The sequence below is a fragment of the Staurois parvus genome, unplaced genomic scaffold (genome assembly GCF_062004578.1).
Source record: "Staurois parvus isolate SC_StPar_1 unplaced genomic scaffold, SC_StPar_1.0 ptg001527l, whole genome shotgun sequence".
Classification (NCBI taxonomy): domain Eukaryota; kingdom Metazoa; phylum Chordata; class Amphibia; order Anura; family Ranidae; genus Staurois; species Staurois parvus.
This window is the reverse complement of record NW_028319323.1, coordinates 27,485-39,871: the sequence shown is the minus strand read 5'-3', so window position 1 is coordinate 39,871 and position 12,387 is coordinate 27,485. Positions and strand designations below refer to the sequence as shown.

General features: G+C 48.9%; 1 pseudogene across 1 annotated transcript in view; it reads left to right on the top strand.

The window, feature by feature from the left end:
• LOC149435369 (inactive heparanase-2-like) overlaps positions 1-8,156 on the top strand; it is a 279,818-nt pseudogene extending 271,662 nt beyond the window's left edge. Inside the window, exon 8 of the transcript XR_016308497.1 lies at positions 7,941-8,156. The product of XR_016308497.1 is annotated as an inactive heparanase-2-like (transcript). The remainder of the gene's footprint in view (positions 1-7,940) is intronic.
• Positions 8,157-12,387: the final 4,231 nt, after the last annotated feature.

Genomic DNA, 12,387 nt, shown 5'->3' with positions numbered 1-12,387 from the left:
CTACCACACCACTACTACACCGCTACTACACCTCTACTACACCATGACTACACTACTGCTACACTGCTGCTACACCATCACTACACCTCTACTAAACCTCTACCACACCACTACTACACCACTACTACACTGCTGCTACACCATTACTACACCTACTACAATTCTACTACACCTCTACCACACCATTACTACACCTCTACTACAGCGCTAATACACCATTACTACACCTACTACACCTCTACTACACCATGACTACTCTACTGCTACAATGATCTCCACCACCTTCGGGGTCCTGTGCTGAGTGGCCAGCCTGATGCATTCTGAACACAGGAGGTCGGATGCTCAGCACAGACACCAATCAGAGAATACTTTTCGTGTTCTAAATGAATGCGAAGTGTTCTGTGATTAGACGAGGTGGAGAGTATGATGCAAAATATTCTGTCTTAGTTGTCATCATGAGAGATGACCCTACAAGAGCTTTAGTGTTTTTCAATGCTACTGACCTCCCAAGCGCTTTGTGGCCACTTACCGTCTACAGGCATGAACTCCAACAATGGCGGCATTTCTCCGGGTGGACCATGGCTGCAAAATGTGTTGAAATGGCACCAGAGTCCTCCCTCTGAAGGGGAAATGCAGGTTTTCAGCCTCAGTGCACTGTACTGCCAAAAGTATTTGGCCCCGCCCTTTTCACACACATGACCTTTAATGGCCCCCCAGTCTTAGTCCGTAGGGTTCAATATTAACTTGGCCCCGCCCTTCCCACACACATGACCTTTAATGGCCCCCCAGTCTTAGTCTGTAGGGTTCAATATAGAGTTGGCCCCACCCTTTCCACGCACATGACCTTTAATGACCTCCCAGTCTCAGTCGGTAGGGTTCACTATTGAGTTGGCCCCGCCCTTTCCACACACATGACCTTTAATGGCCCCCCAGTCTTAGTCCGTAGGGTTCAATATTGACTTGGCCCCGCCCTTTCCACACACATGACCTTTAATGGCTCCCCAGTCTTAGTCCGTAGGGTTCAGTATTGGGTTGGCCCCGCCCTTTCCACGCACATGACCTTTAATGGCCCCCCAGTCTTAGTCCGTAGGGTTCAATATTGAGTTGGCCCCGCCCTCCCTTCCCACACACATGACCTTTAATGGCCCCCAGTCTTAGTCTGTAGGGTTCAATATTGAGTTGGCCCCGCCCTTCCCACACACATGACCTTTAATGGCCCCCCAGTCTTAGTCCGTAGGGTTCAATATTGAGTTGGCCCCGCCCTTTCCACACACATGACCTTTAATGGCCCCCCAGTCTTAGTCCGTAGGGTTCAATATTGAGTTGGCCCCGCCCTTCCCACACACATGACCTTTAATGGCCCCCCAGTCTTAGTCCGTAGGGTTCAATATTGAGTTGGCCCCGCCCTTCCCACACACATGACCTTTAATGGCCCCCCAGTCTTAGTCCGTAGGGTTCAATATTGAGTTGGCCCCGCCCTTCCCACACACATGACCTGTAATGTCCCCCCAGTCTTAGTCCGTAGGGTTCAATATTGAGTTGGCCCCGCCCTTTGCAGCTATAACAGCTTCAACTCTTCTGGGAAGGCCCCCCACAAGGTTTAGGAGGGTGTCTATGGGAAGGTTGGACCATTCTTCCAGAAGCACATTTGTCAGGTCAGGCACTGATGTCGGGGGAGGGGCACTGATGTCGGGGGAGGAGGCACTGATGTCGGGGGAGGGGCACTGATGTCGGGGGAGGAGGCCTGGCTCGCAGTCTCCGCTCTAATTCATCCCAAAGGTGTTCTATGGGGTTGAGGTCAGGACTCTGTGCAGGACAGTCAAGTTCCTCCACCCCAAACTGGCTCCTCCATGTCTTTATGGACCTTGCTTTGTGCACTGGTGGGCAGTCATGTTGGAACAGGAAGGGGCCGCCCCAAACTCCTCCCACAAAGGTGGGAGCATGAAATTGTCCAAAATGTCGCCTTAAGAGTTCCCTTCACTGGAACTAGGGGGCCAACCCAACCCCTGAAAAACACCCCCCACACCATAATCCCCCCTCCACCAAACTTTACACTTGGCACAATGCAGTCAGGCAAGTACCGTTCTCCTGGCAACTGCCAAACCCAGACACGTCCATCAGATTGCCCGACAGAGAAGCGTGATTGGTCCCTCCAGAGAACACGTCTCCCCTGCTCTAGAGTCCAGTGGCGGCGTGCTTTACACCACGGCATCCGACGCTTTGCATTGCACTTGGTGATGGAAGGCTTGGATGCAGCTGCTCGGCCATGGAAACCCATTCCATGAAGCTCTCTACGCACTGTTGTTGGGCTCATCTGAAGGCCACACCAAGTTTGGAGGTCTTTAGCTATTGACTCTGCAGACAGTTGGCGACTTCTGCGCACTGTGCGCTTCAGCATGCGCTGACCCCGCCCTGTCATGTGACGTGGCCTACCACTTGGTGGCTGAGTGGCTGTTGTTCCCAGTGGCTTCCACTTTGTTATAATCCCACTAACAGTTGAGCGTGGAATATTTAGTAGCCAGGAAATGTCACAGATGGACTTATTGCCCAGGTGGCCACCTATCACGGGACCACGCTTGGAGTCACTGAGCTCCTGAGAGCGACCCATTCTTTCCCCAATGTTTGTAGAAGCAGTCTGCATGCCTAGGGGCTTGATTGTATACACCTGTGTCCATGGAGGGGATTGGAACACCTGAATCACATGATATGGAGGGGATTGGAACACCTGAATCACATGATATGGAGGGGATTGGAGCACCTGAATCACATGATATGGAGGGGATTGGAACACCTGAATCACATGATATGGAGGGGATTGGAACACCTGAATCACATGATTGGGAGGGGATTGGAACACCTGAATCACATGATACGGAGGGGATTGGAACACCTGAATCACATGATACGGAGGGGATTGGAACACCTGAATCACATGATACGGAGGGGATTGGAACACCTGAATCACATGATACGGAGGGGATTGGAACACCTGAATCACATGATACGGAGGGGATTGGAACACCTGAATCCAATGATACGGAGGAGATTGGAACACCTGAATCACATGATATGGAGGGGATTGGAACACCTGAATCACATGATACGGAGGGGATTGGAACACCTGAATCACATGATACGGAGGGGATTGGAACACCTGAATCACATGATACGGAGGGGATTGGAACACCTGAATCCAATGATACGGAGGAGATTGGAACACCTGAATCACATGATATGGAGGGGATTGGAACACCTGAATCACATGATTGGGAGGGGATTGGAACACCTGAATCACATGATTGGGAGGGATTGGAACACCTGAATCACATGATTGGGAGGGGATTGGAACACCCGAATCACATGATATGGAGGGGATTGGGACACCTGAATCACATGATTGGGAGGGCGGGGACAATACTTTGGCAATACAGTGTACATAGGCTTGGATACCAGCCGAGGAATTACCAGTTTGAGATCCAATCAACTCTTACCGGTAAAGTTTGGGATTCGCAGTCATCATGAATAAGGGCTGATGATTCATGTAGCATTTACCTCCAGGAATCCATTTGCCTTTACCTCAGGCATGCAGTCAGCAGGGTGTACCAAGCTGAGAAAGCCCCTCCTCCCATGAAGACTCCTGGGATGTATGACATCGTTGTGGCCAAGGCCAGAAACCAGGAAGTCATTGAAGAAATGTAACAAAAAAAAAAGTATAAAGCAAGTAAATGCAAATCCCTTCCCATGTATTGGCTGCTGGTGGGAGGATGGGGATGACACCGATGTGGGATGGGAGAGTTTAGTTCAGCTTTGATCAAAAGGAAAACATCGCAATGTGAGCTTCTCACTGGAACACTTCGTAATATATTCGGGCTGCTATCACGGGGCCCCATACAGCCCACCTGACACCCCCCCCCATAAGGATACACTAAACTCCTTATTAGCGGGCAGCACGGGGAATCAAATCCTGAACAGGGAAGGTGATTGGTGAGGCCCGGGGTGGGGGGGGATTACAGGAACCGATCCCCTGTGTGCCTCTCCCTGCAGCAGCTGAAAACAGATGTGAGTTAGAGAAGGAAGAGCCGGTTCTTGGCTGTTGCAGGGAGAGATACCCAGGGGGTCAGTTCCTCTAAATGCCCCCCCCCCCCACGGCTTTACCTGTCACCTCTCCTGCCCACATCCGATTCCCCTGCTGGGCCCCGTACAGGAGGAATGGTGTTACCTCCATATCTGCCGCCCCGGGAGTAATAAGAATATGGCGGGAGATGTATAAATCATATCATTCCCTGTATATACTGTATGAACAAGGGCCAGAACCAGCGTTCATTGTGGACACAGTTACATAGTTACCTAGTTACATAGTTACATAGTTACACAGTTCCATAGTTACATAGTTACACAGTTCCATAGTTACATAGTTACATAGTTACACAGTTCCATAGTTACACAGTTACACAGTTACATAGTTACACAGTTACACAGTTACATAGTTACACAGTTACACAGTTACATAGTTACATAGTTACACAGTTTCATAGTTACATAGTTACATAGTTACATAGTTACATAGTTACACAGTTACATAGTTACACAGTTACATAGTTACACAGTTACACAGTTACATAGTTACATAGTTCCACAGTTACACAGTTCCATAGTTACATAGTTACACAGTTCCACAGTTACATAGTTACATAGTTACCTAGTTACATAGTTACACAGTTCCATAGTTACATAGTTACACAGTTACATAGTTACATAGTTACATAGTTACACAGTTCCATAGTTACATAGTTACACAGTTACACAGTTACATAGTTACATAGTTACATAGTTACACAGTTACATAGTTACATAGTTACATAGTTACATAGTTACACAGTTCCATAGTTACACAGTTACACAGTTACATAGTTACACAGTTACACAGTTACATAGTTACACAGTTACACAGTTACATAGTTACATAGTTACATAGTTACATAGTTACACAGTTCCATAGTTACATAGTTACATAGTTACACAGTTACATAGTTCCACAGTTACATAGTTACACAGTTACATAGTTACATAGTTCCACAGTTACACAGTTACATAGTTCCACAGTTACATAGTTCCACAGTTCCACAGTTACATAGTTACACAGTTACATAGTTCCACAGTTCCACAGTTACATAGTTACATAGTTCCACAGTTCCACAGTTACATAGTTACACAGTTACATAGTTCCACAGTTCCACAGTTACATAGTTACATAGTTCCACAGTTCCACAGTTACATAGTTACATAGTTACACAGTTACATAGTTACATAGTTACACAGTTACATAGTTACACAGTTACATAGTTACATAGTTACACAGTTACACAGTTACATAGTTCCACAGTTACACAGTTACATAGTTACATAGTTACACAGTTACACAGTTACATAGTTACATAGTTCCATAGTTACATAGTTACACAGTTACACAGTTACATAGTTACATAGTTCCATAGTTACATAGTTACATAGTTACATAGTTCCACAGTTACATAGTTACACAGTTACACAGTTACATAGTTCCACAGTTACATAGTTACATAGTTACACAGTTACACAGTTCCACAGTTACACAGTTCCATAGTTACACAGTTCCACAGTTACACAGTTACATAGTTCCACAGTTACATAGTTCCATAGTTCCATAGTTCCACAGTTACATAGTTACATAGTTAGTCTGGCTGAAAAAAAAGACAAAAGTCCATCCAGTTCAACCATAAAAAAAAAAAAAAAGTTACAATCCTCCCCCCACAGTGGATCCAGAGGAAGGCAAAACACCCAGCAAAGCACGATCCAATCTGCTCCTGCAGGGGAAACATTCCTTCCTGACCCCCCGAGATTTACGGCTACCCCCCCCCCCCCCTATAAATGGCGGTCCCCACATGCGGTTCTCCTCTCCACAAGAATTATTAGAAAAGAATAGGGACCAAAATACACAGAGAAAGGAACGGACGGCATAGAAAACATAGAAGAGGGAAGGAAATAAACCCGACCAGACTAGCAGATGACAATTTGGGGAACATTTTCCTTCAGCGGTCTAATTAGGGAGGAAAAAAATGGCTGCCGGGGCTGGAGGACTCTGCCATAAACACCAAGGGGCCACAGGCAATGCTGGGGCCACAGGTTGGGGATTTACATTGTTGGTGGACCTGGTGAGCCCTTGATCCTCGTTGAGGGACATTCATCTCCAGTGTTACATTGTTGGTGGACCTGGCGAGCCCTTGATCCTCGTTGAGGGACATTCATCTCCAGTGTTACATTGTTGGTGGACCTGGCGAGCTCTGGATCCTCGTTGAGGGACATTCATCTCCAGCGTTACATTGTTGGTGGACCTGGCGAGCTCTTGATCCTCGTTGAGGGACATTCATCTCCAGTGTTACATTGTTGGTGGACCTGGCGAGCCCTTGATCCTCGTTGAGGGACATTCATCTCCAGTGTTACATTGTTGGTGGACCTGGCGAGCTCTTGATCCTCGTTGAGGGACATTCATCTCCAGTGTTACATTGTTGGTGGACCTGGCGAGCTCTGGATCCTCGTTGAGGGACATTCATCTCCAGTGTTACATTGTTGGTGGACCTGGCGAGCTCTTGATCCTCGTTGAGGGACATTCATCTCCAGTGTTACATTGTGGGTGGACCTGGCGAGCTCTTGATCCTCGTTGAGGGACATTCATCTCCAGCGTTACATTGTTGGTGGACCTGGCGAGCCCTTGATCCTCGTTGAGGGACATTCATCTCCAGCGTTACATTGTTGGTGGACCTGGCGAGCCCTTGATCCTCGTTGAGGGACATTCATCTCCAGTGTTACATTGTTGGTGGACCTGGCGAGCCCTTGATCCTCGTTGAGGGACATTCATCTCCAGTGTTACATTGTTGGTGGACCTGGTGAGCTCTTGATCCTCGTTGAGGGACATTCATCTCCAGTGTTACATTGTTGGTGGACCTGGTGAGCTCTTGATCCTCGTTGAGGGACATTCATCTCCAGTGTTACATTGTTGGTGGACCTGGCGAGCTCTGGATCCTCGTTGAGGGACATTCATCTCCAGTGTTACATTGTTGGTGGACCTGGCGAGCTCTTGATCCTCGTTGAGGGACATTCATCTCCAGTGTTACATTGTTGGTGGACCTGGTGAGCTCTTGATCCTCGTTGAGGGACATTCCTCTCCAGTGTTACATTGTTGGTGGACCTGTTGAGCCCTTGATCCTCGTTGAGGGACATTCATCTCCAGTGTTACATTGTTGGTGGACCTGGTGAGCCCTTGATCCTCGTTGAGGGACATTCATCTCCAGTGTTACATTGTTGGTGGACCTGGCGAGCTCTGGATCCTCGTTGAGGGACATTCATCTCCAGTGTTACATTGTTTGCGGACCTGGTGAGCTCTTGATCCTCGTTGAGGGACATTCATCTCCAGTGTTACATTGTTGGTGGACCTGGTGAGCCCTTGATCCTCGTTGAGGGACATTCATCTCCAGTGTTACATTGTTGGTGGACCTGGCGAGCCCTTGATCCTCGTTGAGGGACATTCATCTCCAGTGTTACATTGTTGGTGGACCTGGTGAGCTCTTGATCCTCGTTGAGGGACATTCATCTCCAGTGTTACATTGTTGGTGGACCTGGCGAGCTCTGGATCCTCGTTGAGGGACATTCATCTCCAGTGTTACATTGTTGGTGGACCTGGCGAGCTCTTGATCCTCGTTGAGGGACATTCATCTCCAGTGTTACATTGTATAGAACCATTTTCCTGAGTGTCGGGCTCTTGCTGGATGCTGGGAAGCTCTCCTGTGCTGATGGTGAAGATCATCTCCATCTACGCATTGCATGCTCTGCCCTGTTATTAGAAGCAGTCTTCCCCCACGTTGGCTCTTTGCTCTTCCACAGAAGTGTGTATGTTCTCTCCACAGGTGGTCAATCTGCACACCCCAGGGAAGAAGGTGTGGCTGGGAGGAATCAGCGCTCCGTGGTCCAGAGGCACCAACAATTTATCAGATACATATGCAGCCGGATTCCTGTGAGTAAATACCGACGTTACTATTCTTTTGCTACAAACTTTCCTTGTCGGCTCTTTTGTCTTTTTTCTTCTCTTCGAGAACGTGACCTCTAAGAATGGGAGGTCCTAAATCCCAACTGGTGACGACATTGAGCAATTAAAGCTGATATAGATGTTCATTTCCTTTTCACCGACCACTAAAAGTGTCACACGCTCGTTCACCGACCACTAAAAGTGTCACACGCTCGTTCACCGACCACTAAAAGCGTCACACGCTCGTTCACCGACCACTAAAAGCGTCACACGCTCGTTCACCGACCACTAAAAGCGTCACACGCTCGTTCACCGACCACTAAAAGCGTCACACGCTCGTTCACCGGCCACTAAAAGCGTCACACGCTCGTTCACCGGCCACTAAAAGTGTCACACGCTCGTTCACCGGCCACTAAAAGCGTCACACGCTCGTTCACCTGCCACTAAAAGTGTCACACGCTCGTTCACCGGCCACTAAAAGTGTCACACGCTCGTTCACCGACCACTAAAAGTGTCACACGCTCGTTCACCAACCACTAAAAGTGTCACACGCTCGTTCACCAACCACTAAAAGTGTCACACGCTCGTTCACCGACCACTAAAAGTGTCACACGCTCGTTCACCGACCACTAAAAGTGTCACACGCTCGTTCACCGACCACTAAAAGCGTCACACGCTCGTTCACCGACCACTAAAAGCGTCACACGCTCGTTCACCGGCTACTAAAAGCGTCACACGCTCGTTCACCGACCACTAAAAGTGTCACACGCTCGTTCACCGACCACTAAAAGTGTCACACGCTCGTTCACCGGCCATTAAAAGTGTCACACGCTCGTTCACCGGCTACTAAAAGTGTCACACCCTCGTTCACCGGCTACTAAAAGTGTCACACGCTCGTTCACCGGCTACTAAAAGTGTCACACCCTCGTTCACCGGCTACTAAAAGTGTCACACGCTCGTTCACCGGCTAATAAAAGTGTCACACGCTCGTTCACCGGCTACTAAAAGTGTCACACGCTCGTTCACCGGCCACTAAAAGTGTCACACGCTCGTTCACCGACCACTAAAAGCGTCACACGCTCGTTCACCGGCTACTAAAAGTGTCACACGCTCGTTCACCGGCTACTAAAAGTGTCACACGCTCGTTCACCGACCACTAAAAGTGTCACACGCTTGTTCACCGACCACTAAAAGTGTCACACGCTCGTTCACCAACCACTAAAAGTGTCACACGCTCGTTCACCAACCACTAAAAGTGTCACACGCTCGTTCACCAACCACTAAAAGTGTCACACGCTCGTTCACCGACCACTAAAAGCGTCACACGCTCGTTCACCGACCACTAAAAGCGTCACACGCTCGTTCACCGGCTACTAAAAGTGTCACACGCTCGTTCACCGACCACTAAAAGTGTCACACGCTCGTTCACCGGCTACTAAAAGTGTCACACGCTCGTTCACCGACCACTAAAAGTGTCACACGCTCGTTCACCGACCACTAAAAGTGTCACACGCTCGTTCACCGACCACTAAAAGTGTCACACGCTCGTTCACTGACCACTAAACATGTCAGTAGAATCGGTATTATTTGTTCTTCCCTGCACATGGTTCGAGTGTTCCTACAGAACTGAATGGAGAATAATGTGCATACCAGGGTTGGACTGACAACTCATGGGGCCCCTGTGTCCTCGCCCACACTCAAACAAGCCTATGAAAGGTACCAGGGGCATCTCATGGGGCCCCCTACTGACCCCGGGCCCTCGGGCAGTGCCCGAGTACCCGAATGGTCAGTCCGCCCCTGGTGCATACAGAGAACCACACACAAGACAAGGAACGAGGTGGAGGAAACACGAGAGCCACAGATCAGGCAACCAGTCAATGTACTTGGAATAGTAGAAAAGAAGGAGCGCCCGACGTCCAATGAATGCACTTCTGATGGTAGATTAGGAGGCATTTATTGAGAGTATTGACAAGTACATCAAGCCAACATGTTTCGGGAGAAAGAACTCTCCCTTCTTCAGGGCTGTTGCTGCACGCTATCAAATGGGGAAAATTCCCACGCCGGTTATATATTTTCCAGGTTTCTGTGGTAAGGTAGAGTCTGACGTGGAGCTTAGGCTGAGGGTTGAGACGTAATCCTAGTCAGGCAGGCCAGGTCAGCAACAAATCTGACAGAAAGGCACAAAATCAGGATTTGGAAGACTAGTCAAGGACAGGCAGAGGTCATACATAGTCTGGCAGAGGAAATCAGAATTGTCAGACGGGAGAGTAGTCGAGTAACCAGTGGTTCAGTGGTTGACACAGGAAGGCAGTCCCCAAAGGAGCAAATTCACTCCAAGAGATCTTCGAGAACATGACCTATAAGAATGGGGGAGTCTTAAATCCCAACTGGTGACGACATTTAGGAATTAAAGCTGATATAGATGTTCATTTCCGGCACCCTTTCACCGGCTACTAAAAGTGTCACACGCTCGTTCACCGCCTACTAAAAGTGTCACACGCACGTTCACCGGCTACTAAAAGTGTCACACGCTCGTTCACCGGCTACTAAAAGTGTCACACGCTCGTTCACCGACCACTAAAAGTGTCACACGCTCGTTCACCGGCTACTAAAAGTGTCACACGCTCGTTCACCGACCACTAAAAGTGTCACACGCTCGTTCACCAACCACTAAAAGTGTCACACGCTCGTTCACCGACCACTAAAAGTGTCACACGCTCGTTCACCAACCACTAAAAGTGTCACACGCTCGTTCACCGACCACTAAAAGTGTCACACGCTCGTTCACCGGCCACTAAAAGTGTCACACGCTCTTTCACCGGCTACTAAAAGTGTCACACCCTCGTTCACCGACCACTAAAAGTGTCACACGCTCGTTCACCAACCACTAAAAGTGTCACACGCTCGTTCACCGACCACTAAAAGTGTCACACGCTCGTTCACCGGCCACTAAAAGTGTCACACGCTCTTTCACCGACCACTAAAAGCGTCACACGCTCGTTCACCGACCACTAAAAGCGTCACACGCTCGTTCACCGACCAATAAAAGCGTCACACGCTCGTTCACCGACCACTAAAAGTGTCACACGCTCGTTCACCGACCACTAAAAGTGTCACACGCTCGTTCACCGACCACTAAAAGTGTCACACGCTCGTTCACCGACCACTAAAAGTGTCACACGCTCGTTCACCGGCCACTAAAAGTGTCACACGCTCGTTCACCGGCTACTAAAAGTGTCACACCCTCGTTCACCGGCTACTAAAAGTGTCACACGCTCGTTCACCGGCTAATAAAAGTGTCACACGCTCGTTCACCGGCTACTAAAAGTGTCACACGCTCGTTCACCGGCCACTAAAAGTGTCACACGCTCGTTCACCGACCACTAAAAGCGTCACACGCTCGTTCACCGGCTACTAAAAGTGTCACACGCTCGTTCACCGGCTACTAAAAGTGTCACACGCTCGTTCACCGGCTACTAAAAGTGTCACACGCTTGTTCACCAACCACTAAAAGTGTCACACGCTCGTTCACCAACCACTAAAAGTGTCACACGCTCGTTCACCAACCACTAAAAGTGTCACACGCTCGTTCACCAACCACTAAAAGTGTCACACGCTCGTTCACCGACCACTAAAAGCGTCACACGCTCGTTCACCGACCACTAAAAGCGTCACACGCTCGTTCACCGGCTACTAAAAGTGTCACACGCTCGTTCACCGACCACTAAAAGTGTCACACGCTCGTTCACCGACCACTAAAAGTGTCACACGCTCGTTCACCGACCACTAAAAGTGTCACACGCTCGTTCACTGACCACTAAACATGTCAGTAGAATCGGTATTATTTGTTCTTCCCTGCACATGGTTCGAGTGTTCCTACAGAACTGAATGGAGAATAATGTGCATACCAGGGTTGGACTGACAACTCATGGGGCCCCTGTGTCCTCGCCCACACTCAAACAAGCCTATGAAAGGTACCAGGGGCATCTCATGGGGCCCCCTACTGACCCCGGGCCCTCGGGCAGTGCCCGAGTACCCGAATGGTCAGTCCGCCCCTGGTGCATACAGAGAACCACACACAAGACAAGGAACGAGGTGGAGGAAACACGAGAGCCACAGATCAGGCAACCAGTCAATGTACTTGGAATAGTAGAAAAGAAGGAGCGCCCGACGTCCAATGAATGCACTTCTGATGGTAGATTAGGAGGCATTTATTGAGAGTATTGACAAGTACATCAAGCCAACATGTTTCGGGAGAAAGAACTCTCCCTTCTTCAGGGCTGTTGCTGCACGCTATCAAATGGGGAAAATTCCCACGCCGGTTATAT